The sequence below is a fragment of the Numida meleagris genome, chromosome 7, assembly GCF_002078875.1.
Source record: "Numida meleagris isolate 19003 breed g44 Domestic line chromosome 7, NumMel1.0, whole genome shotgun sequence".
In the NCBI taxonomy this organism is placed as follows: Eukaryota; Metazoa; Chordata; class Aves; order Galliformes; family Numididae; genus Numida; species Numida meleagris.
Genome location: NC_034415.1, coordinates 9,755,148 through 9,781,149, shown reverse-complemented (window position 1 = coordinate 9,781,149; position 26,002 = coordinate 9,755,148). Strand labels below are relative to the sequence as shown.

The 26,002-nt window shown below is 37.5% G+C and overlaps 1 long non-coding RNA gene across 1 annotated transcript in view; it reads right to left on the bottom strand.

Annotated features, from left to right (window-relative positions):
- LOC110402824 overlaps positions 605 to 26,002 on the bottom strand; it is a 34,667-nt gene continuing 9,269 nt past the window's right edge. Inside the window, exon 2 of the long non-coding RNA XR_002441330.1 lies at positions 605 to 16,234. This is a non-coding gene — a long non-coding RNA (uncharacterized LOC110402824). The remainder of the gene's footprint in view (positions 16,235 to 26,002) is intronic.

Genomic DNA, 26,002 nt, shown 5'->3' with positions numbered 1-26,002 from the left:
TAATGTATATATTTGTTCATTTATAAGCCATTTCTGAAGCTAGATTTAGATAGTGCCAAACTAAAATGTATTTATTTTTGTTGGAGAAATGAAATACCAACACTTAATCTCTCTAATAAAGAGTATGACTGTGAATAATGTGTTGCACTACCCAAAGGGATATCCTTTGTCTTCCTTATGAGAAAAGCAAAGAAAGACTCTTGTCATGAAACTGACGGTACTGGAAGTGTCCTTCAGCCTTCAGACTTGAAACTGATGTTATCTTGAGTAAATGAATTATGGTCTTAGTACTTTGCCGATCATCTTCACTGTCGATACTTCGAGCAATTAGCACTGTTTTTTATTTGATTTGATTTTTCTTTGTCAAAGCCTTTGCTATGTAAGTTAGTGTGCAATACAGAAACGTATTTATCTTCTAAGTTCTGATGAATATCCTCACACATAGCACATTTCTGAATTATAAAGTATTGGCCGGCATCCTGCAGAAAGGAAAAGAAGCTAACTGGCTAATAAATGTGGTTTTCTTGTTGTTTTGTTGCTGTTGTTGATTTTCCCTTGTGATACTTAGATTGTTTCATTAAAATAAAAGTAAACAAAAACAATGGCAGGAAAAGAACTCTTTATTTCATCATTCTCAACAGAAATACCAGTTCTGATGACAAGGCAGCAAGGATCAGCAGTAATGAGAAGGCTGCAGGCAGAGAAAAAGGATCTACTAGATAACTAATACAAATAATAGCAAAGAAACAAAACCAGAAACTGAGCTTTCCTCATGCCTTAGAGCTCACAGAATGTATGCCCCAACATGATTTAATGACCTTAGAATAGCAGCATTTTCACAACAGACTTTTTTTCCACAAAGACTTAGTCACTCAACAATACATTTCAGTTTCTTAATAACAATTTTTCTCAATAAATATATCTAATTCATTATTCACAGCATTAAAAAAATGACCTTACTATGGCATTACAAGTGAACACTGATACATATTGGTGAACTTCTGTCCATGTTCAGTACCAAAAGAAATTCAACCATATGAATGAATATATTCTAATCTCAACTCCTTAAAAACAAGACCAAACAAAATAAGTTCTTGTTACTCTTTTTTGCTTTGTGTATATTTATCCAAAACATACATAGGCAGTCTTTTCTGGTGTGCAGTAGATCTCTAGCGAGGGAACAGTGCATACTTAGCTAAAATTTACTAAGGTGTCTTTGAACATGCAATCTACTTACCAATGTTCTAATTGGATAAGATTGTCATCACCTACCACAGGTAGGTTCCTGATTACAGGAAGAGCTGAAATGTCTGTCCTGTTAATAACCCTCAACAATGTAGCCTTCGTTAGCAAAGGAAAGCCATGTTTAACAAACCTAGTGAATTTTTAGCAATTTTTCAGAGTTTGTGAGCTTTATATTCTCTTTTTTTAATCTATAAACTATTGACTTATTATGAGGAATGATATATGGATAATAAGTTCTGTAACAAAGCAAGTTATTCACATCACTGTGGTGGAAGGAAATAAAAATGGCAAATGTATTCAGGTGAACTAAGTCATTACATAGATATTTCTAATGGGACCTAACATGGTGTTTATTTACAATGTAATGGAAAAGCTATTTTATTAGTGTTTGGGAACACAAGAATAATTTCACCCTTCCTTTTCATATATGTAAAGATTGCTTGACTGACTGTGGGAAATTACTTAAGCTGTTTAAAAACTAGCTTCATTGTTCATCTTATAGCATATTTGGTGATGTTCTAACATATTCTGGGGAAAATGAGGTTAATATTCTGCACAAATAGCTGAAGTATATCCACAAGCCACATTTCAGAATCTCTACGTTTCTGATAAATTAACAGAGAGGAAGGTAAGCAAACAGGAATATAATTTATCAATTTGTTTGTCATGACCATAAGGAAAAGTCATAATTATGCATACATATATACTTTGGAAACTGAAGAAATACCAAGTGTATTTATTAGTTTTATAGTATATATGGCTACATTTCCATGCAGCTAAAGTTGCATCATTCTATTCTGTATAAATAGTGGAAAAAATATACAACTGTTTATTTTTGTAAGATTTCAGCTGTGTCTGAAGTGAAACAAGAGAGCAGTTTGCTTTCATAACTTAAACATTCAGACTAAATTTGGTCAAGCAATGAGCTATTTGCAATGAAGACGTTGCTAATCCTGATATAAACTGGGATAATATTTTCAAAACAGGCATAACTTCACCTTTGAGAAGTTAATTAGGTGCTTACAGGTCTGTAAATCAGGGAAAGGGAATATGAAAGTTAGAAAATTTTTGTGAGACATCATTTATAAAGTATTGCTACAGCCTAGAAAATCCTCTAATGTCTAAGAAGTTATCATCTATGAATGATTGAGGATCCCCTCCCAACTAATTGAGTTTGTATCATCAAACAATGAAATGTTAATCCAGAATGTTTCCTGCAAAGTGAGGAAATTCCTGAGGGATGATGTGGCTGCCCAGGTCTCGGGGCCAGGTAGGTAGTGCCAGGTGCATCTGCTTGGAGCAGCCGCGTTCTCACCTGCAGGAGGTGCTGCTCTGAAGTGCTGAGGCACTCGATGAAAGGGATGAAGAAGTGGCAGCCAGCAGGGAGGGTGAACAGAGGAGTGCTGTGAAGAAGGAGCGAGTCTAGCGAATACCCACAGATGATCCATAGATGGACGTTCCTGAGGTGGCAGAGACTGGAAAGTCATGATTTTTGATAATTCAACTAAGGGTCCTTTTCTGCTTTCAGGTCAGCAGTTACGGTCAGATTAATATGCAGATGAGGAAGACAGCCTCCTTCAGGGCAGATGTCAGAGCCAGCTGAGCCCCAGTCAAATATTCACAGAATGTTTGTCAAATAAGCAGCGTGGAAGCTATTGGAGGCTTGCTCCTGCAGGGAATGGATGCTCCATCTGCTGACCCGATTTGATGTCTGGGGAGGTTTGCTGCTCACGAGGTAGTGGAGTTCAGAATACCACAGAAAGACTGTTGAGGTTTGTTTGTGCTGCTCATCCCTCTGGGCAGCAGTGATTCTGCCTGGGGAGTCCTCAAACATTCATGGATGATTGCCTAGCTCTCATGATGAGGGTGCAGGACGTGGGGGTCCCAGATGGTATCTAGGCAAGCTGGAGGAGCAGAGTGAGCTGGCGGCACCAAGGCCATTAGCATCCTGTGTGGCATAAAAAGAGGCAGAGCCAGGAGATGAGGGACAGAGGGGTTTATTCCTCTCTGGTGAGCACATATTAGAACACATCATGACACTGTCTCCGGTTTTGGACATTGCCAACCTAATGCAAGGTCAATTGGGGACCCCAGGGCAGTCAAGACTGGAGGGCTTGTCCTCGGAGGAGAAGCCATGGAGGTGGGACTTGATGGGCCTGAGGTAGGGGAAAGCTTCAGAGGGTCTCAAAGAAGCAGCTTTGTCTTCAGGGGAGGAATGAGAGGATGTAGGCAGGCCCCTCACCATTGTGCAGGGCTGGAAGCTAAGAGACATTGCTCGTAAATCGATTATGAATAAACGGGGGAAGTTTCTACACGGTATAAAGAATAGCTTTATCCCTAAGAGGATTTCAGCAGTGGCACTGCTGCCCACAGAGGTGGTGCCATCTCCATCCTCAGGGGTTTTCAAGACATGACAGGATCAAGCCCTGAGCAACATGGTCTGATGCCAAAGCTGCCCTGATTTGAATAGGAGAACAAAACTTCCTAAGCCTGAGTTATCCTGTGATCCTATGAAATCTGATCCTAATAAGTATAGGTTGAGGAATTATGTAGACTTTTACATTTCCATTTTGTAATTCAGCTCTGAGAAATAAGATTCCTCACAGAGGAACTGTAAATCTCAAAGAAAAAGGAGAATTAGAACAGGGAGATGAGTGTGAGACCCCAGGAGTTCTAGCTAGTCTCTGAGAAGAATGAGGTGTCTTAGTGCAGAATCTGCCAGTCTTGCCTTGGAGTACTCAGATCTCAGAAGTCATCTGGTGTGTTTGCTGATTCAACAGGCAGTGCAAAGATTTCCAAATGCCACTCTTATCCTTTCTTTCCAGTGCTGTGATTGAGACTTTATATTTTCTTTTGTTAAAATGATCCTCTTTTGTCCCTACCTTTACATTCAGTAGAAGATAATAATGTGACATTGTGCCTCAGTGGGGTGGGAAGATTATATATTATAGTTGGATTTTCAAGCAAAAAGGCGCTGCAAGGCTCAGACTTCAGGTCACTCCACAAATACAGCTTGTGGTGGAAGACTCCCCTAGGCATAAACCAGGACCACTTGATACAAAGTGGGACATAGCTAGTCATTTTGGTTGTCCAGAAGTGGAATGGTATACACTATATGTTTTCTTATGCTGGAAAGTGCAAAGTGTAGATGTTTAATGTCTGTTTGCCTGATGCCTTCATATTCCCTAAGTTGCCAGGCTCTACATCATAAATATCTTCTATTTGGTATTCTCCAAACAACTTCCACCTCTACAGTGAGCTGTGCAGCTGAGCCTAAATCTATCAAACAAATACATTTCAGCTGTATATATTTCAGTGACAGATTTAAACTCTCAGCCATAGTAGGTTGACTTTATCTTCCTTTAAACTGGGGGAGACTCCTCAAGAAAATTTTGCCATTTTAGACTAATCTTCATAGGTGTTTGACATCAGCCTCGCATTTTGAGTGAAGGGTAAGGTTAAAATGTGGAAATGGTAAATGAAGAGTCACATGAAAATCCGCATCAACGTTAATGTATCACCATTTATCTGACTACAGAAATAAATAAATTCAGAGTGAGTAAAATGTATGCATGTATTGACATCTGGCTCCTACAAACACATTTTATTTATGGTAGCTATTTCTTTGTATATTTATTTTACACATACATAAATACGTAGGCATATACTTAACTAGTCTGGAATACAAAAAAGGATAATTATTTAAGATTCTAGTAAAGAAATATCTGTGGGCTGTCTAAGGAAACAGGCTTTATTTTACATTCAGGAGAATATTTCTGGAAAAAAAATGCAACTTTCCAATCTTAGCTTCCCTTGTAAATAGCTGAGGAAAAAAAGAAGGAAAAAAAAACCCACTTATTTAATTATTTTCTTGTTCTTGTTAATATGCTTCCAAGCAGACATACATAAATAACTTTAGAAAGCTCTTTAATTACAGTATGCAGGAATGAGGTAGTGTATTCCTGTTGTTTATATCAATCTAAGCAGAGACTAGGTATACCAGGTTTATTGATACCCTGATATATTAAATCAGACAACAACCATTTGTACTAATAAAGTAGTACAAGTATTTGCCAATTTATGTACTGCAGCAGAATTTTATATTAAAGCAAAATGGAGACTTAACAACTTTTTTTCCTCCTTTTTTTTTCTCCCTCTTTCCTTCCTTCAACCTTCTTGACAATTTCTGAACAATCTCCTACTCTCCCCAGCAGAAAAGCAATAATTACATAATTGTGTGTTTTCTTTCTTCTACAGATGTAAGATAGCACAAGGTATGCCAAACACATAATGGCAGATTTATATTACAGATATAGAAGCACAAAGTGAAATCTCTTCCAGCTCTCTCAGCTGTGTTTACACATTTCTACTTACTATCCTGGAAATACTTCTGCACTGTCAACAAAGACTGTCTTGTGGATGGCTTCTCTCTCCTGTTCCCAAAATATTTTTTGTCATACATCCCTTATGGCATCTATAAAAACTATGATTATACAGATAACAAGAAGTGTTAGGTTACACACAGTAGAGACAAGATGAAAATAAACTTACCAGTATACGTGAACACACGGTTTTATCTGTAGGCAGTATTTTTAGCTATGCATTTTAATTGCAAACCCAGGTCTTTTCTCTAATGTGTTATAAAAGGTTCAGACTTCTTTGGCAAAGGAAGCTTTTGACAAAAGTTTAATGAAAAATTATAAATCAGTCCAATTTGTTTGTGATTTTAATCTTGATATTTCAACAGCTATGGTTTTGCTCCCACCACCTTGAAAAATACAACAATGATCAATTTTTTCTTGCCAGTGGTAGTGAAAATTCTGATTTACTGGCACAGGAATAACAATATATATATATATTCCCTTAATATTTCTTTTAGTTATTGTTCTCCAGCTACAAAATTATATTGCATTTTAGCGTTACTCTTTAATGGCATTCTCTAGTACTTTATAAGATGAGCTATTGCTAGGTATCCTTCCCATCAAGGATAAAATAACTGACATATAAACTCTCTGTGTACTGAAGGAAGAGAAATAAAGGTGGGAGCATTTCTCTGTCATAATACTTCAATAACTTTAAGAACTTCTGAATGTGAGTATAATTTAAAGAATGGCTGCATGCTTGCAAACACACATCATCTTGCATTCATCTTGGAATGAAAGCACTTCACAGTTGCTTAGGAAGAAAGTAACACCAAAAATGTGATTGATAGATGAGTTTGGAAGTGATGAAGTACTCACATGCTTTCAAAAGCACCTGCTTGTGCTTATCCTAAAAGTCTGTGCTTGCATACAAAAATACAAGCCTTGACAAAAGCACATGAAAATATACTAGAAGAAACAGCGCGATGGCCTCTTTTCTATGCTCAACTTTGTTGAAATGTGAAGTATCTGCAAACAGTCCACAACAATCTCGAGAATTAAGAGTTTTGGGGTGTGATTATTATTATTATTATAAAGGTATAATTCTTGGCCTCAAGACATTATACATAATTCCTTTCAAACTCTTTTTGTTGTGCAAGTCATCAGGATACAGGTTTTCGGTGGAGCATTCCATAGATTTCCATGGAACTGATTTCTCACCAACTTTGTAGGTGAAATCTTTCTATACAGCTATTGAAAGTTTCAGTAAGGTAGTTAAAAGGCAGGAGAATAAAAATGGAAAACCTCAAAATGCTCCAAGTTCTTCACCTTTATTCTGTCTCATGCCACAGCTAATAATAATAAAGTGAAATATAGAGATTTTACCAGATCCAGATCTATATAGTGATTCCTTTTTTGCTGGAATTGTAATACTCCCGAGAAGGCTTCCTATCCCTCCATGGGACTAGGGACAATGATTCTGTGCATAGAGATAAAATGTTAGAATACTTTCAGTCATCACTAAATAGATACTCAACCTTAAAATATTTGCCAACATAACAGAAAATGAGTCCAGTTGCATCACAGACTACTCCACATGCATTCAGCCAATATAGTGAATATAACTGTAAAAACTTCTGCTTACTAACAGTTTTGACAGTTTCTGTCAGGTTTAAAGAGACTTATTTACCATCAACTTCCCATTAGGCAAAGATTCAAAGCTGTCATTCAAAGTTAATCAGGTCCCCTGAAAATCTCTCCTAAAAAGTGCCAGATGTGTAATTTTAACTTGCTCTAGACATATACTTTAATCCAAGTGTCAACAGCTTTCAAGGTGTTTGTACAGATCAAGGAAGAAGAGTTTTTAACTTTAGGTTTTGCTTTTTATTCTGCTAATGGTGTTAGCGTGTTTTCCAAGGATGGAAAATACGATTCTGTAATAGGCAGTTGCTTATAAATGTACAAGACAGATTAAAGTTGGCAGAATATTAAATAAACTTTGGAGCTTTCAAGGTTTGTAACGTTTATGAAGTTACCTTTCCTTTGAAAACTTTTTTCAGCTGTTGATCTATTTAGCAAGTTTTTCTTGTTTCAGAGGCCTCTCTCATCTCTCTGACCTCTCTCATCAAGACATGACTTTGCTGTTGTTATACAAGAGTTCCTGTGCTGCTCTGAATCATCTAAGAAAAGAGAAAAGGCAAAAATCTTCCTCCTTTTGCCATGCTGCAGTACTTGATGAGATACAATTTACCAACAGGAAATTCATTTGGTTAATTTGAATGCACACTGGAAAAAGTTATAGATGATTTAAAACAAAACAAAACAAAAAAAAAAAAAAAAAAAAAGAGCATTTAGAAAGTTAACAGGAAAGAGAAAACAGGACAAGGACAGTCTGAGGACACATTCTATCATCAAATTTTCTCATTGGAAAAACATTTTAGACACTTTATTCTTTTTTTTCTTATACACATCAAGGGTACTCAGACAAGCAGAAATAATGGCCTCTGGCTAATGATTGAAAGGTAATGTCAAAGAACCAGTAACCCAGACACGTGTGAATTATAACAAATTTCCCTCTTTTCCTTTATTTTCTCCTCTATCCAGGAAAAAGCATAACACTTAGCAAGTATGCTGCCCTATCTTGGAGACAAAGAGTAATATTCTAGGTTGAAAATGTTCTTCAGAGGTCATCTGGTCCAATCTCTCAGTTAAAGCAAGTACAGTTACAACAGGTTGTTAAGGTCCTTTTCCACCTGAATTGAGGTTTTGTTTTTCTTCAAGGATGCCAGTGAGACATGTCTTTGAGAAACCCATGCCAATTCATCCACTCACATGGCAAGCACATTTCCTTATATCTTATCAGAATTTCCCACGTTCCAGTTTGTGACTGTTGTCTCTTTTTTTATATCTGTGCGCTTCTGAGAAGAGATGGCCTCTGACTTCTTTCCCCTCAGGTAGCTGTGGACAGCACTAAGGCCTCCCCGAGTCTTCTCTTCTCCAGGCTGAAAAGAACAAATTCTCTCAGCTTATTTTTAAATGTCATATTGAGCAGCTCCCTAATTATTACTGGATTTTCTGTAGTATGGCCAAGTCTGTCTCATAGTAGGCACAAAAAAGTGCCCCAAAGTGGACACAGCACGACTGACACAGTCTCACAAGGGCCAAAGAGAAAGGAAGGATCCCTCCGCTCACGGGAGACTTCTTTCGAAGACTTCTTTCTTCTTTCAAAGACCACACTAAAACCAACAGAAATGACATCTACTGCTTTTCCTTGCTACACAGTTTCACCACAGTAAGTAATCAGGCTCAGTAAGCCCTTCTAATATCCATGCTGGCTCTTTCCTGTCTTGAACAGTTCTGTGCATGCCTGGAAACACATGAAGAAGAGAAGTCTCGAAGAATAAGTTCCCCATAATCTTCCCTGGGATTGATTTGAAACTGAAAGGCTTGTACTCTCCCCAGAACTCTTTCTTGCCCTTCCTGCAAATGTTTGGGACACTTGTGTCTTGGCAGTCAGTGTTGTGCTTCTCCCTGACCTCACTCATTATGTACCGTCCAAAGCCAAAATAAGTTTAACAAAATAAGATTGTGATTTTTGTATGTGATACACTCATTGCCTTCTAGATATATGTTTTGTCCTTGTTAAGAAGGGCTCTTCTTTTCTCTTTTATCTTATAAATGACTTTGATATCCTTACAATTTTCATTGAATATGATTAGTAGAGGAGTCAACAAGTATGTCAACAGGATTGACCAGGGATGATCTTGATTTTACTTAAGCTGAACAGAAAGTCAGTAATGTAAATACTTAGATGAAAAAGGCAGATCAATTGAATTATCATTTTCTTTGCTCTTGGTTTAGGAATTAAGATGACCTAGAGGAGAACCTCCCTTCACACTGATTCCATTAGATGTCAGAGGGGGAAGGGTCCACATTAGTTGTCAGAAATTGTCTTCTGGCTTTTATGGGAGCTTTCTATATGTGTAAGGATAGAAGATTAGAGACCTTGAAGGCACCTGTGTTTTAACAGGATTTGATAAGACATGAAGAAATCAAACCTCTTACTTTTTTTCATACATCATAAAGGTTGTTTAACCAGCAGCTGTATTTGTTTTGAAAGATGCAATTGGATTTAGACTAATCCCAGAGGCAGAGAGAAGGAACCTCAGTTTATTATCTCCTCTAAAGGGAGGCAACTGACTGAATCTATCTGGAGTGCTCTGTAATACTTTCAGCACCCAAAGGAGCAAGAAAGCCTCAAACTGAGTCTTACTGTTTAGTCTACAACAACATGTTCTGATATATTTTAAAATTGATGATCCAAGAAGGCAGGCAGAAATTATAATTCATAACACTATAATGCTTCTATCCATTTACTTTCAATCAGCAAGGAAATATATGGCAAAGTGCTTACTTATATACAAAGGGGAAACTTATTTACATCTTCCTCACAAATCACAGAATTGTAAATGTGTTGCAACTGAATAGACAGAAATGAAATCCACTAAAATATTTTCTCTCTAGCAATTTGTGCCTAAGCACAGGAGGGATCCAGTGGTGTAACTTAATAGGTTGTTACAAATTAGCACGTTATGAAAAATGGTCTCACTGCTTTCATAAATGAGCAATATTAAATTTGTTTTTAGCAGACCAAAGGAAGACAATTTTTAGATAAACAGGGTATGTTTACTTTGATGTTCGTCTCAGAATATTTTATTACAAGGAAATAGTACTTGTAAAGAGGGAGCTTAGTCTTTCTAGGCTTAAACTGTGAACAGTCAAGAAAAATGCTCCCCAGAAAGTGCATTTAGGTGCTAATAGTGCATTTATGGTGCATCATTCTCATAAAATCTTTCATGCCCTGATTTCTCATAGAGAAGTTGGAGAACCATCAGAGGAGTTCTTCCCTCTCCTTCCCAGAATGTATCTCTCCGAGTTTTTCTCAGCTCAGTCCCTTTTTTTGGTCTCTTCCCTCCCTCTTTCCTTTGAATGGAACAAGATCAGCATTAATCAGAAAATGCTCTAGCTAGAAAAAAATAAATAAGAAGGTGCAAAATGAATTGAGAAAGAAAAACAAAGCAGCACCATATTTACCCTTCTCATGATTTAGATAAGGCATTTTGAGATTTCTGGTGGGGATGGAAAAAACTGAACTTCTGAAAGGAAGCAGCATCAAGGTGGACCAGGGGGAAATAATCACAGGGAAATGGAGCATGGGGACAAATGGCAAAAGGTGTGTGTGGGCAGGCTGCTTGTTTGTGTTGCTGATGCCTACAACTGGTCACAGTACTCTCACTTATATTTTTACAAAACTGAGCTTTTACTACTTTCTCTGTGTGTATGTGCAAGTGACCTGTGAGAAAACTTCAAGTATGACTATCTGGAGGGCAGGAGAGTAAGTCTGGTTGCAAAATGATGGAAGAAACGTGAGTCCAGGGGTGCTTCCAGAGAGACAAAGAGTTTAGGAGCATGAAAAAGCTCAAATCTGGGATCTGTGTGCTGAAGAAAGCTGTGATAGGAGGTCTTCGGTGAGCAAAGGTCCTTAGAAACAAGTTTAGACTACCACTTTAGTTATAATTTATGTAAATTTATGATCAACCATGCATGTGGCTATGAGGACTGTGGTAACTTATCCTCCAGGACATCAAGACTTTCTACAAAGCTGCTTTCCAGTCGACACCCACCCTGTGTTGTTGCACAGTATTATACGATCCTTGAAGGCAAACTTCAAAAAAAACCCTCAAAACGTCTCAGACTACTGCTTATCCACCTTCTTTTCTCTTCTCTAATTCTTCACAGACCCTTCTAAATCTTCTAAAGAGACTGAATCTCTAGTAGGTCCATGAAACACTTCTGGATTTTCAGCCTTCTTTTTCCCTTAAAATATTGCTCTCTGGCATATAATCTGACTGAATCTTGTCTGCAAGACTTTTAGTGCTAAAAGGATGAAAAAAACCTAAAAATATGCTTGTACTTCTGAAGAACTTCTTTATTCTCCTTCCAAACACTAATATGTTGAGGAAGCTCTCTGTTAACAGACACATTAGCATCTGCCTTTCCCAGTTCTGGGCTGCAAGCTGCCTGGACTTATTAACGGAGCTTTAAAATGGATTTGATAGGGGAGGGGAAGGGGATGTACTTCTGAGTGACCGAGAAGATCCAGGGAATACTGTCACTTTAGGAAGTGGCAGAGATAAGCCTGTGAATTGTCCCAAAGGAACTGGAGCTCCTCTAAGAAGATAATGTGGCCATTTGCCACATCCTTGGAGGTGCTCAAGGCCAGCTTGGATGGGTCCCTGGGCAGCCTGGCCTAGTAAGTGGCAACCAGCCCACAGCAGCAGGTTGGAACTGGATGATCTTTAAGGTCCCTTCCAACCCAAGCCTGAGTTTTTGAAAACATCAGATAATAACAACAAAGTACAACTGCAAGATTGTTAATAATAGTAACAGTCTACAAAGTAAATCCAAGATACTCGCTTTGGATGCCGTTTTTTTTACATCTAGGAAGACTGATGGTTTCCAAAATGTATGGAAAGATTAGCTAGCATTATCTAAAATACCAGAAAATATTAATATTTTAATGAACACCAAATTCTACACACACTCTAAGGAAGTGTGATGACAGAATAAATAAGGTAAATATTTCCATCAATATAATCTGGAAGGCCCGTATTTTCCCTTTTCTATCCAGTGAGAATACCACAGGGAGCAAATGATTTCTTTATAACTCATTTCAATTTTAACAGCGTTCTTTGTTTATCTTCTCTCTGTTGCCTTTGATTTTTATTTTGTTTTATTTTATTTTTAAGAGGGAAGATGGAAAACAAAACAAGACATTTATTTTTGTGACTTCCATCTTTTATGTCCTTATTATCTGGTTGGTTACATCTCTTTGTATACTGTGTGTACATGAGATTTATACTAATTATTTTTTTAATGAAAGCTGTGTTTTTCAACAAAGAATGTTATTCAGATGTAAATGGATGGTCTTATTTTTACTCTTAGAGACTCTTTTATTTTCCAAATAATTAAAATTATTCTGCTATTGATTTCTGTGAGGGGACAGGATATTCCATGGTAGCACATTGCTGAGCAACAAAAGAGGTCATAAATTGGAGATAACAGTTACATTTCTGGAAGTGCTGCTGAAGCATGCAGCATTAAAAAATTCAGTCATACATGAGAGTGACTCAATATACTAAATAGACAAAACTGCAAATGAGCAAGACAACAGGAACATTTTCAATGGACATTTGTAAGAATCTGAAAACATATTCCTAATACTTCATGAAGAATGTCCCATTTTTACTAGTGAGAGGTTCCTACAAAGTACATTTTTCTGACCTGTATGATCAGTAATGTGGTGGCAATTACACTGTAGAATTGGTTATTGTTTTTTCAACTTCTTCATTCTTAATTAGCATAATGCATACATTGCTACTCCCAAAGGTGAAATAAATGAATTTTGTGCCAAATTGTGATTCAGTTAGATACACTTCCATTATAGAGTAGGAAATAAAAATACTGTTCTTTCTCATTTGCACTGTTCTATGCTAGTGATCCATAGTGGTTTGCAGAGGAGAAGGAAGGCTTCAGGTATCCTGGGCTGCATTGGGATGACTGTCAAGGGAAGCGACCCTTCTCTCAGTATTGGTGAGGCCACAGTTGGAGTACTGTGTCCAGTTCTGGACTCCGTAGTGCAAGATAGACATGACTGGAGAGAGTCAAGCAAATCAGCATGATGATGGACTGGAGCACCTCTCCTATAAGGAATGACTGAGAGAGCAGGGACTTTTCGGGCTGGGGAAGAGGAGGTTCTGAGTGATTTCATCAGTAGTTCTACATATACCTGAGGGGATAGTGCAAATAAGATGGAGCCAGGCTCATTTAATTGGCACCCAGAGCCAGGACAAGAAGCAATGGTCAGAAACTGACCACAGGAGGCTCAGTCTGAATGTCAGGAAATAGTTTTTAATTGTGCAGGTGATGGAGGACTGGAACGAGTTGCCCAGAGAGGTGGTGGATTCTCTCTCCTTGGAGATCTTCAAAAGCCATGAAAAAGTAAACCTGTTCCTGGGTGATATACTGTAGACTGGACAAGATGACCTCTAGAGGTCTCTTTCAACCCTGACCATTCCGTAATTCATCCATTCATTTCTTATAGTTGTTTTCTTTTTCACAAAAAGTTGTACTAAGATCAGATGAGTCTGGTTCTATTTTGTCCTGCTTTAAAGACATTATCTCTTCATGCAGTGAGGAAAACTTTTTAATACTATGCAGAATTTCTATTCTATAATGGGTGCTGTAATTCTTCCTGATAAATTTTACTTTCCCATTCCGGCTCTTCATGGTGCCATTTTTTGATATGTTTGAAGTCTTATTAAAATTTTCAGCAGAGTATCACAGCAGGAAATGATAGACTTCAGGGGATAAATTAAGATTAAATACCAGGTAAAGGAATCACTGAGATGTTGCTGGTTTTTTTAAAGCCTTTTTAAAGAAAAAGCAGCATTTCTCTGTATCAGCACAAAATTCTTACTGTGGATTGGAAAACATCTGAGATTTCACAAAACCTTTTGATTTCTGCCTTGTTTGAGTGGTAGTGTACAGAAAATTGGTCAAATACAATGAAAGATAATGCCTGCTTATAAACCATAGTTTATGTGACAGCTATGGGAAGGAGGAAGAATAAGGAAAGAACTGGAGAAAGGGAGATTGCTTTTTCTAGTGTGAATTCTCATTATTCTGTGTTGGCTGTCTTGCTCGATATGTATTTCCTTTTGCCAAGACTGTCAGAAACAGTATGTACCTAGGAACAATAAATCATTACAATATGTACATGCTAGGAATTCAGAGTTGATAGGATTTAAATGTATGGATGCACCAAAAGTTTAGTGCTTTCACAAATCCGTGATCCAGAAGTTAAAACATTTGATAAAGTGAAGTGCTTTATTTAATATTTCTGTTTCAACATTAAGTGTTTACTATAAGTAGCTAATAAATCCCCAAATGTGAGTTATTTGTGTTCTGCTGTAAGATTAAACAATTTCAAAAGTAGTTGTAAATTACCTCTACGCATGGCCCAACTGTAAACTGCAAGTTATAGCTTTATCCACTGTAGTTAGATTTTCAACCATGTATTTCAAGGCATATAGTGTGTTTGCAGCTGTGTTATTAAAGTGAATTAAAGCTGAGCATAAGTAGTTGCTGGCCTTTGAAGATGTCCTCCAAACTGTAGAGAACTTCCAGAAAAGTCATGATTTATCAAGCGCTCACTGAAAGCATTTGTTTCACCCTTCCATGGGAAGCTTTAATAGTACTACCATCCTACTGATCTGGACAGGGCATCTGTAATACACCCAAGAAAATATGTGTCCTCAGAGAGTCTGAAGAGAATAGTGAACTGTAGAATGAAAAGTAATAAAGAGACCTTGTCAGCCTATAGTATTTCTTTTGTCTCTTGCTTCTAGTAAAATGCCTCTTTTTTTTTGTCCTGTGTCTCTACTCCAAGTGCAACAAAACATACCAGAAATCCTTGTCAATGAATTATGTCACAAGCCAGATGGTTAAATTATTCCCTAGAGAAACCTGCTCTTTAAATTCTTTCTCTCTCCTTTTTGATCCCCACATTCCTCAGCCAGTGATCTGCTAGAGACCTGTTGATGACATTAGCATATTTTATAACTGAGCTGTGGAATGACTCTCTGGACTCTCTCATTACTTTTTATAATTCAAAATATTAGCGTTCTTTCAAAGAAAGTGTAATAAATAAATGTCTATGATATTAAAGACAAACACACTGCTGACTTTTGACATGCCCTTGAATTTCCGAGTTGTAGTAACTTGCAAACCTCATTACTTATGCTAAAGCTCTGGCTGCCGAGTTATGTGGGGTTTTGCACTCCCCTGTTGTTTACAGGATGACATTTGTTCCTTTGTCTCTGGAAGGATGGTGTGGAAACAAGGGAGCAGACACATAAACAAAAGGAAGGTTCTTTTTACATGCAGAACGGTTAGCTGCAGTCATGGCTCGCTTCTGCCTGTTATGATCTTCGCAAGGCAGGTATTGTTTTCTCAAAGAATAATCCTCAGTGCAGCATGCTATTCAGGGATTTTTTTTTCTCCTACTCTGTAACAGATACACAGATAACTAATGACACAGCTGTATGCGTATTTTAAAGACTTAACATCTAAGTTGGCGAGGCAACCCTCAACAAGAGCCTTGTATATCTGCATATTACAAAATGGTCTTTAACAGCCTAACTGGATTTCATTTTTCACAGAACTTTTGTCTACAGCACACTTGCTCAGTACAGTCAGGGACCTCAGAAGGGACCCTTCCACTTTGCCAGAAGGAAAACAGTGTTTTGATGTCTGCTGATGGCACTTACTGACTCATTAACATTTCCTCTTGCTGCATACCATTTTTTAATAGCTATTCCCTCCCAAATCCTTGCACTTATTGACCCTCTCTGTCCCATTACCATTTGGAAAAGGTTTCACAGACCAACGTCCCACCTCAGCCCATAGCAATGTGCAATTAAGCCTGTTTCCCAGAGGGCTGATCCTTACATTCCTGCTCCATATCTTCAGGAGCTGACAACCCATCCTCATGAAAGATTCCTCACCTGCAAAAAAAATGATTTAACAGAATTATTTTTGCCTTATTTGCCTGATCACTTTTTATTTATTTATTTATTTATTTTGTGCTGTTGAATGTCTCTTGTCCATGGCTTTGTAGTACTGAAGCCCAGGGAATCTGGAAGCAGTCAAACACAACAACTCGAATTCAGGAGCATCTTTCTGCCTGTAGATCAGGGACACAACTAGGACTAATTCTTTTTCTTCTGGATACTTTACTGTAATCTGAAAGCAGGTGTAATGCTACAATGAAGAATACATAATTGATAATTTCTGCTGAAAAGGGGATTACAGAAATTACCTGGTAAATATCCGTGTCACATATATGACTTTTTTTTTAAGAATTTTTGTTAATTATAATGAAATGCATTTTAATTACTCTATAAGGAAGGAGACCGTAGGAAGGAAAACATGACAGCTTTATACTATTAGGAATTTGACTAGGTTTAATGATGCACATTAAAGACTTACTTAAACAGTATACTTAAAAAGTATTTACAAGCTGGTTTTATTTTCAGTGTTTTCATAGTTGAATTTATTGTATTTATTTTATTCTCTGCATCTACTTGATTTTCCCCTTGTATTAGATCATCGTGTTTAAGCTACATTTTGGAATTTCTCCATGCAGCGCTCTAGCTTATCTCCTGCAACACTGCAATCGTATCAATAAATTTTATAATTGCAGGGCCAGTAACAAAGAGGCTAGTGCAAGAAAGAGATGAGAAAGGGAGGATGACGCTGCAAGTGCTAATAGAGAAGAAGAATAACTCCATTGTTGTGTTAGTAATTACATACTGCTGCAATTCTTTCCACCCCTAGAATTAGCTGCTGCACAAGTCAGTGCAGGCACAGCTGCCTGCTCAGCAGCTGAGGAGCAGGCAGAAGCTGGATGGAAAAACTGCTACGTAGAGTTACTATCAGATTGTCTTTCAAAACAGTCAGGGCTCAGAGGGAGAAAAACAAAGTACTGGAGAGGATAACTGAATATCCGCCTGAGCCTCAAAGCAGAATCCATGCCTTTCCTCTCACTTGGAGGCAACATCATCACAAGATGTAAGGATAAGCTATGCTCTCTCTGAAATGCTTGTGCCTGAAGAGCCTCAATCACTTATGGCATGGGATAGATATCTCAGCAAACATCTTCTTGCTAGCTCTTCTAGCCATCTCTGACAGCCATTCCTCATTTATCAGGACACATGTCAGAGATTCTGTTTTGTGTTCTTGCTGAAGGACAGCCAGCATTAGAAACTATAATGCCAATACTTTTGCGAGATAGAACGAACTATTCACAGCAGTGGCGATAGGTGTAAAAAAAGATATTCACCTTGGGCAAAGTGTATGTGTGTGTATGCATACAGGGCTGCTAATCTTGAGAATGAGATATCCTTTTAAAATAGAAATATATTGCAATTCAGAATTTCCATGACTATGACACATTTGGACAACTTTTTCTACAGATGTGTTTCATAATCATCTAATGTTTTCTTCGTAGTGAATGATATTCCTGAGCCCGTTAGCTGTACAACAATATCTTAATGTGGCTGAAACGCACCAGAAACAACACGCTGACTTCGGGGAACTCATCAAAGCTCTGTGAATAACAAAGAGAAGCTCCAAAATAATTCTTAAGTGAGAAAGGACAAGAACGGCTTGGACTGGGCAAGGGCTGGGTCCTAGTATGACCTGGCATTGTATCATTTAGCAAACACTTTTATGTCGATCATCCCCCATATTTAAGAATATAATTTATGTGTAACTCTAGCTACTGTTTCATCACACCTTTTTTTAAAAAATTTTTCTAAATGGTGCTGAGATATTTCGCATATTTCATTATTTTTAGAAGGCTTCTGATTCTGAATCTGTTTGTTTCTTGCTTTCATTTATTAAGATGTAACTGTTAGAACAGCCTTTGTTCATCACAATAGAAAATCCAGCAACGACATTTAAGAAGTTTCTCTTCCCTTCCATTAAGAACGATAGCATTTTGTTACCTTGATTTCATCCTCTGCCAGTTTTAGCTCAGGTAATTGAACTACATCCTTATTTTTTACTTGGGTTCATTACTCAAAATAGAAAAGAATAATGAAGTAATTATAAAAACATCACTCTTTAAAAAGGGTGGAAGGAACGAAAAGAAAGTTCATGTCTGTAAGTGGAAGAACATGGTCTCTAACATTTGCTGGATATAACTTAATTATACTCACCTTAAATTAGTGAGATTGTTAGATTTGAATAACTTTAACAAGAAAATAGGTTTCCAAGTTTCTGCACTTCTATCTGTGTGCTATTAACAATTGTCTACATTTAATTTTAATACATTCTTTGAAAGGTCACAGCAATTGTGGAAAGAGGACTGGAAAAAAGCAAATGTCACTCCTAGCTTCAAGAAAGTCACGAAGGAAGATCCAGGCAACTACGGATTAAAATATTGGGAAGGTGACTGAGGAATCAGAAAACTATTTTCAAAAATACGAAGGACAAGGAGAGTAGCCAACATGAATTTACAAAGGAGACACTGTGCTTCAACAACCTGGTAGCCTTCAGTAAGGAGATGACTAGTTCCCTTATCCCCACAGTCCTTCTGTCCTGTGATCACCTTGCGACATCCCTGCTCATCTCTTCATCCCACGTGGACCCAAAGATCCAGAATGAGGAGCACACCCATGCAGAAGATAGATGGAAATAGGATATAATGAGGATATAGGATAGGATAGGAAATAGGATATAATGAGAATATAATACTGATCAGGTCTCAGCCAAGCAGCACTTGTTTACAAATGACTTTTTATCCCTTTTTCCCACTACTTTCCCACACTTGCCCTCCCCAGTCCATTCTGATCTCTTTCTTTCCCTGCCTGTGGGCCTTCCTTTAAGCAACTTGTACAAAGTCTCATAGATCTTCATAATCCTCTTCATGCCCAGTAAAATAAACTTTATGCTATCCCCAAATGCCCTTAGCTTTCTATACATCCTATGCCCTTGTATGCTGTAACTCCTTTTATTTTGTATGCTGATAGGTGGAGAAAATTTCTTTGCTTGACTTCATCTCAGTCCAGGACTACGGATAAATCCTTCACCTTAGGTCGCCATCAGACCGACCCACTTGGTGGCTGCAGCTCTCCCTGGCTCGGCTGCCTGCTGCTGTTGACCTGATCCTTGCCATTCCTTTGTGTTTAATGTGATTAGCTGTTGGTCGGATAACCTGACTGACTGCAGCTCCAGGGAACCAGGCTACATTTCAAGAGAAAATGTGGTTTCCACAAGGCTGCAATTTTCTCAGAGAAATATCTGTTTTCCTCCCTCTCCTTCTGCATGAAGGAATTAGGAAAATAAAAACGAACTACTTTGTGTCAAGTTGGCTCAAGTGGAAAAATTGGCATGTCTAACTGAACTGTAAGCATGGAGTTTGACGTGAGTCTAGTCCTGTTGTAGCTTCAGTCATGTCTCTGGGGGATTACGTTTTGGCACCCTAGTGTTTTCTTCCCCTTTTACAAGGCAGGTTTGTCATACATAAATAATATGTACAGTTTCAAAAAATATATAGAGAGAGTAAAACTCCTGTATGTTTTTCATAGGATAGTGTAATACTGCTTAGGATAAAGATCTTAACCAGGCAAAGTGACCTAACCACCACTGCGGGAGATGCACAATGAAAAAAATGTTAGCAAGTTAAATATAAAGCACCTGCTAGAAGATACACTTAAAATATACATATAGTTTAATAACAGAATCATAGTTTAGCCATTAGCTATCTACATAATTAAAAAATAATAAGAAAAGTTCAAAGGTAAGCAAGTTTAAGAAATTGTCTTTTAAAAAGACATTATGCTAATGCTTTGCTTTTGTACTGAATGTTTTAATGAGAGCAGAAGATGAGCATGACTGTAACTGGTAATGCACTGGTCCCCATTTTAGCTGTAATTTTAACAACATAATGTTGTGGTTCTATCTGCTTGGAGTTCTGTTGATTCCAATATATTTCATTTCCTTGCTGAATGCCTGCCTGTGTGAGGTAATATCATTCCAAAGTGAAGTGCCTTAACCTCTGCAAAAGTGCTTGATTTGATCTTTAATCTTTTCTCAAAATGAATTTTTCAAAATTATTTTAAAATGAGCTTTCAGTGCCAATGAAAGGTGTGAGCTCTATTTACTCATATTTTTTTCCCCTTTTTTCTCTCCTAGCTAGGACTTGAGATGCAAATCTCATTACAAATGACAATTTGGTAGATGAAACATTTCTCCCATTATATCCCAGAGTACAGAACTGCAAACTTCCCCATACTAACTATTACAGCCCACATTATATGAGTGTAATAACTTTGCAAACGAGTTCTGCAGATCCAAGAGAATACCAGACCAATCTTTTTCTCCCTCACCAGCATGTTCATCTCAAAATGTTGTATGCTCTTCCATCCTTTATCCTTTCTAGTTGGCACTGAGTTCAGTTTACAAATTCAGCAGGTGCCTGTCCACTAAAATACAGCCTGAAATTTCAGTATCATTTCACTAGAAGGACTCTAGTGAGCTTCAGACTATCCCAACAGCAGTTTGGTTTTAGCTGGTAAATGCTGTGTCCCACTTCCTCATTGTTTGTTCAAGGTGTGTGTGCGCATGTATGAGGGGCACACTAAATACAGTTAGCTTAGGAAATGATGCCTACCAAGCTTTTGAAACATATCACAGGCTCTGCATTCAACTGGCCAGACTGCCAGACCCTTGAATTGTTGGCCATGCAGGATGCAATGAGAACTTTTAACTGAGGATTCTTCTTCACACCAAGTCAAAAAGTTAACAGGTTAAGAAGAAATAGAGTGAGAAACTCAGCTTAATTTCTAAATGTCATTTTACAGCATGATCTCAAATCTAAGGACTATGGATGCTGGAGACCTCTCTCAAAAGTGTCAAGACTTAAACACACTGACCCTGCGATAAAGGAAGTACTTGGCATCCTGCTTAACAAGAACCCCACAGACAAGAGTGAATGCTGCACTTTCCTTGCATTTTAATCTGTTCCTTGAAGTGCTGCATATAAGGAAGGGTTAAGTTGCAGTGTAGCAGGTCAGCAGAGGGGTGGCTCTAACATACAAAGAAGAACCAGTAGATGATGTTATTTAAATTTAAATTTTCTCTCCAATAATAGCTTTTGTTTGCTTGCTTGCTTATTTTATAGAAACAGTGGCTATAAGTCCATTTTGCACAATTCAAATGCCTGCAAAGCCTTGTTTTATTTACTTTCTGTGACAGATAAGCTGTGTATTATGTGGCATTATGCAGCAATGACTGCCTCATAAAGACCTCAGAACGACACAGCTACTTTGTGCAACCCTGAATATTTCTTTTTGCTTATCTAAAAGTGACTCTTCATATGCCTGTTCACTTGTCCCCTAAGTATTCTGCCTGTTCCAAACAGTGGATGGGAGACAGCAGTACGAAAACTGAATCCCCAAGTGTCTGCATCAGACCCTGGTTCCTTCTCTTGCAGAATACCTATTTCTGAGATGGACTTCTAAAATGGAAGTACAGCTCTGAGCCAGGTTAACCTCAAGGCAAAAAGAAAAACGTTAGTGACTATTCACTTACCTAAAACTTTAAAAAGTTGTGTAAATACATGATTTGCATGGATATATATGTCTAATGCTCCCCAAAGAAGCTGCGTCATAGTTTCCATCTTTGGTAATGTGAATAAAATGGAATAAAAGAATATCATTCAGTAACACATCCCAAATGATACAACTAATTGCATCAAACCAAATTCTCTTTTTGATTGTGATTTTCAGTGACTGGAAAAGCTGTATGTACTGCAGTGTAACTTCATACACAGAGATTGCAGGTAGTTTTTCAGAAACTATTAAGACATACTTGTCACAGCATAATATGAATTAGAAGATGAAATACTGTTAGTAATAATCCCAAAGGTACAACACAAAAAGGCAGTTTACAGGTTTGGTGCATTCCATTTATCAGTGAGATTCAGAATATCTTTTATTTTTTAAATAATACTGTTTTTATCAGAAAGAAACATCTCACAGATACAGATAAACTGTTTACCTCTACATGAGACTTACTGTTTATTTATATTGTAAAAAAAATAAGGAAAAAAACTTTATTATTATTGTTATTATAATTATACCAGCTGTGCTTCTTCAGAGGAATTCTTACAAAGCAAATAAAATTCAAATGCATTGGAAATACAGAATATTTCTCAATCATTTGAGTCTTTTGACTCATTAGAAGTTGAGTTCAGCGTGCTGCATAACAAGTCTTATGATGGACAGGAAATGAGGGAATACTTTGGTTCTGCTGTGATAGGCCCCAAACACCATATTTGGTAAGACTTGATCCAAGAAGGTGCTCAGTACTTTTTCCCACATTATGTTGTTGAGTTTTCTCATCATTATTTTTGCAGATTTTCCTTTTCCTTCCAGTGCCATGGATAGGACCTAACCATGTGATTTAGAGTTCATTTTCTATTAGAATTCCCTGTTAATCATTGTACTTGCTCTTCTATAGCAGTGCATGTGCATCATTGCCTCAATCTATCACGTAGGTTTATCAGAAGGCAATCAGTCCTGTCCAGCACAATTTGTCCCTGTATGTCTATGCTGCTAGCTGTGCCTTGCATCACTATTTCTCATCCTTTTTCTTTCAGCTCTCAATAGCCGGGTTATTTTCATAGCTTCTGAGCACACCGCACTCTGCTCATTGAAAGCAGCCTGACAGAAAACTCTTTCAGATTGCTTGCTTACAGTGGATGCAAAAAAATGTTCACGTCTATTTATTACGTGAAAGATGTTCTATTTCCAAATACTAACTACAGGTGGAAGCTATTCTTAAAGGAGAATGTGTTCTTTAAATTTTTAAGTTTTTTTTTTTTCTAACATTTTCTTTCCTTTATTTGAAGCTCCGTTTACCTTAGACCAAATACCAGGTTGAATAACCTCTCTGTTAGTTCTTAGAGCTTATTTTGCTTATGATGAGATTAGTTATATAACTGCAGTACTACTGGAATTTCAAAGTTGCTTTCAGCTAATGCAACACTAAGGCTTTTCACTGATTACTTGGGGAGCTGACTGGCAGGTGAAAGTCTTGCTTTTAGTGTCAACCATGCTGCACATGGCCGGTCATTAGCCTCCTATGATCATACGTCAAAGGCAGATGTTCAGTCAGAACTGGAATTGGTGGGTTTGTTCTGCTCGGGCAGGGGCTGAGGGCCTGGGCTGAGCTCCCTGGCCTTGGGCAGGGGTGGAGGGACCCATGTGATACTGGGAAAGGCCACTGAGTCCTGTTTGTGTTCTCAGAACTCTAATCGTATCAATGCTCCTTCATGGATTGAATACTAAAAGCATGCAGTGAGGAAGGCCGCAAAGGTACCGGAGAAACTCAGAATTCTTGAGCAAATCCATATCATACAGCTGACCACCTCAAATCTTTGGGTATAATTGTCCAAACACTCAAAAAGAAGTTTTTGCCTGATAAGAACACCAGAGTATACCTCAAGATTACAGGTGAATTTCTCATAGCAGTGAAAGAGATTTTAAACAGCAGAGCTCCCATTTGCTTTATTTGCCACCTATAACATAAGACTGTAAAACCCAATTATTTTTCATCTGAGAATGAGCAAAAATTATGCCATTTGTAGAAACAAAGGGATAGAGGGAAGAAATTCATGTCCTCATCAAAAGAGGCATTAATGGCTCAATTAGGATCCAGGATTATTAACCTTCACCACTACTCAGCCCAGATAAGGCCACATCTACAATACCATGTCTCTCTCTGGGCTCCCCAGTACAGGGAAGAGTTGACCTTACTGGACTGAGTCCAGCAAATGCTACAAAAGCCCTGTAGCTCCAAGCAGAAATGTCAAATTCAGACCATTTTGTAAAGTACATATTAATTATTTCCACTGCAAAATAGCCATTAGTGAGGACAACATACTCCAACGCAACAGACAGCACAGGTATATCATGGATTAAAAAGCACTATAGTTAGCTTTATTTTGGCCAGCTCAGGCTCTGAAACAGCAAAAGGACATGGTGTCTAAATTAAGACCAGCAAGAGGAATCACTGAAGTGATCACCCCTGGAAAAAAGACATTGTACTCCTTATGAGTGTGAATCCATTCCCTGTTGTGCTGCATTACAGCTGGAGAGGTTTCCATTAGATTGTTTAAACTCATTTATTATGAGCATCATTTACTTCCTTTGAGATTTAAGTCATCTAATTCATTTCAGAGAAACAAGCTCCTATCTTACAATTTTCAATCTCAAATTTCAGTCACCTGGAGCATAGGAGCAATCAGTGAAGAGAATTGGGGAAACCTGATATCTGATTCCTTTATCTTGCTTGGGGACTCTATGATCTGTGTGGTCACAAGGCTCTGTAATTCTATGTCAAATCTAATATACAGTAAATAATGTGAAAAAAATGAAATAAAATACAAGTTCCCTTGTCCATTCACAATATTGCAGAAGCGCCACAATGTGTTTTAAAAGTACTAGGACAAGTACTCTCTGAGCTTTCAATTCCACTTGAAATCACATTAAAATGGTTGATAAAGGACATATTTTACATAATTCACAAAACATGTTTGCTAATACTTGGGAGAAGACAAAATACACATTAGTGGTTTCTCATATTAATCTGTTATGATCCTTTTTGTTCACTACAATTTTTTTTATTTCTCCAAAAACAAAACAAAACCCTCTGCTTTTTTATTTTCTCCTTTCCATTCAAACAATTGACAGCTTAATACATTTCAATAAGCCAAAATAAACAATACAAAAATATTAAGTACATTCTTTTGGTAGCTCACAATAGTAACGTATTATCTGTTCAGGACTGAAAAATACAGTTTTTTTTCTCAAAGAATGGTCAACTGACTCTTCCTAAGCCAAAAAGTCAATGTAGTGAGCATTAGAAGAAGGAAATAATAACACATTTTGGCAAAATATCCAAGAGGTTCGTATACAGTGAATTTCAAAAGACAGTAATACAATTTTAGGAATTCTAGGCTTTTTCTACTTGAACTCTCTAGGGTATGCAAACTACATACAGACTGTAGAAAACTGTGGCTTTTTGACAACACTAAAATGACAGCACATGTGTTTGCACATAGGTTGATGACTGTTCCCTATGTCTGCCACACACAGTGATGCTTTTCAGTCCCCAAAGTGCTCATGATCTTGTCAGAAAACCTGAGAGAATCCAAAAGTCCACAGACTTAATGGCTCACTGCTACTGAAAAGAGAAATGCATGCAAAATGAAAGCAGCTTCATACGTAATTTAAAATATTTGATTCTAGACCAAAATGTGCTTAGGAAAATATCCCCCGCATGCTTTTAGACAAGGTGCCTCTTGGTCATGTTAACTACTTGAAGGTTGTATTTTTAGACAAATGGAAGTCAAACTGATAAAAGAACAGACAGAGCACGGATATAAACTCAGTTGTGCTGATATGGAGAATGTGAATTTGATACTTATGGAAAACCTTTAATAATTTTTCTTTTTACAGAAGATATAACGAGTGTTCATTCTAATGCACAATAGATTTTATGAACCTTTAATTTGGTAGAAAAGAAAAGGTAAAGGTTTCCAGCTCTCATTTGACAAAATAGTAAGAAGTTGTAGATTTAGTGTATATCTGTGAAATAAAATGCTATGCAAGAGTATGGATTTTCAAGTAATTAGAACATAATTTTGTAAAAGCGCCACATTAAAGATTTTTTCCAATTCATTTAATCTTGATGTCCTTAAT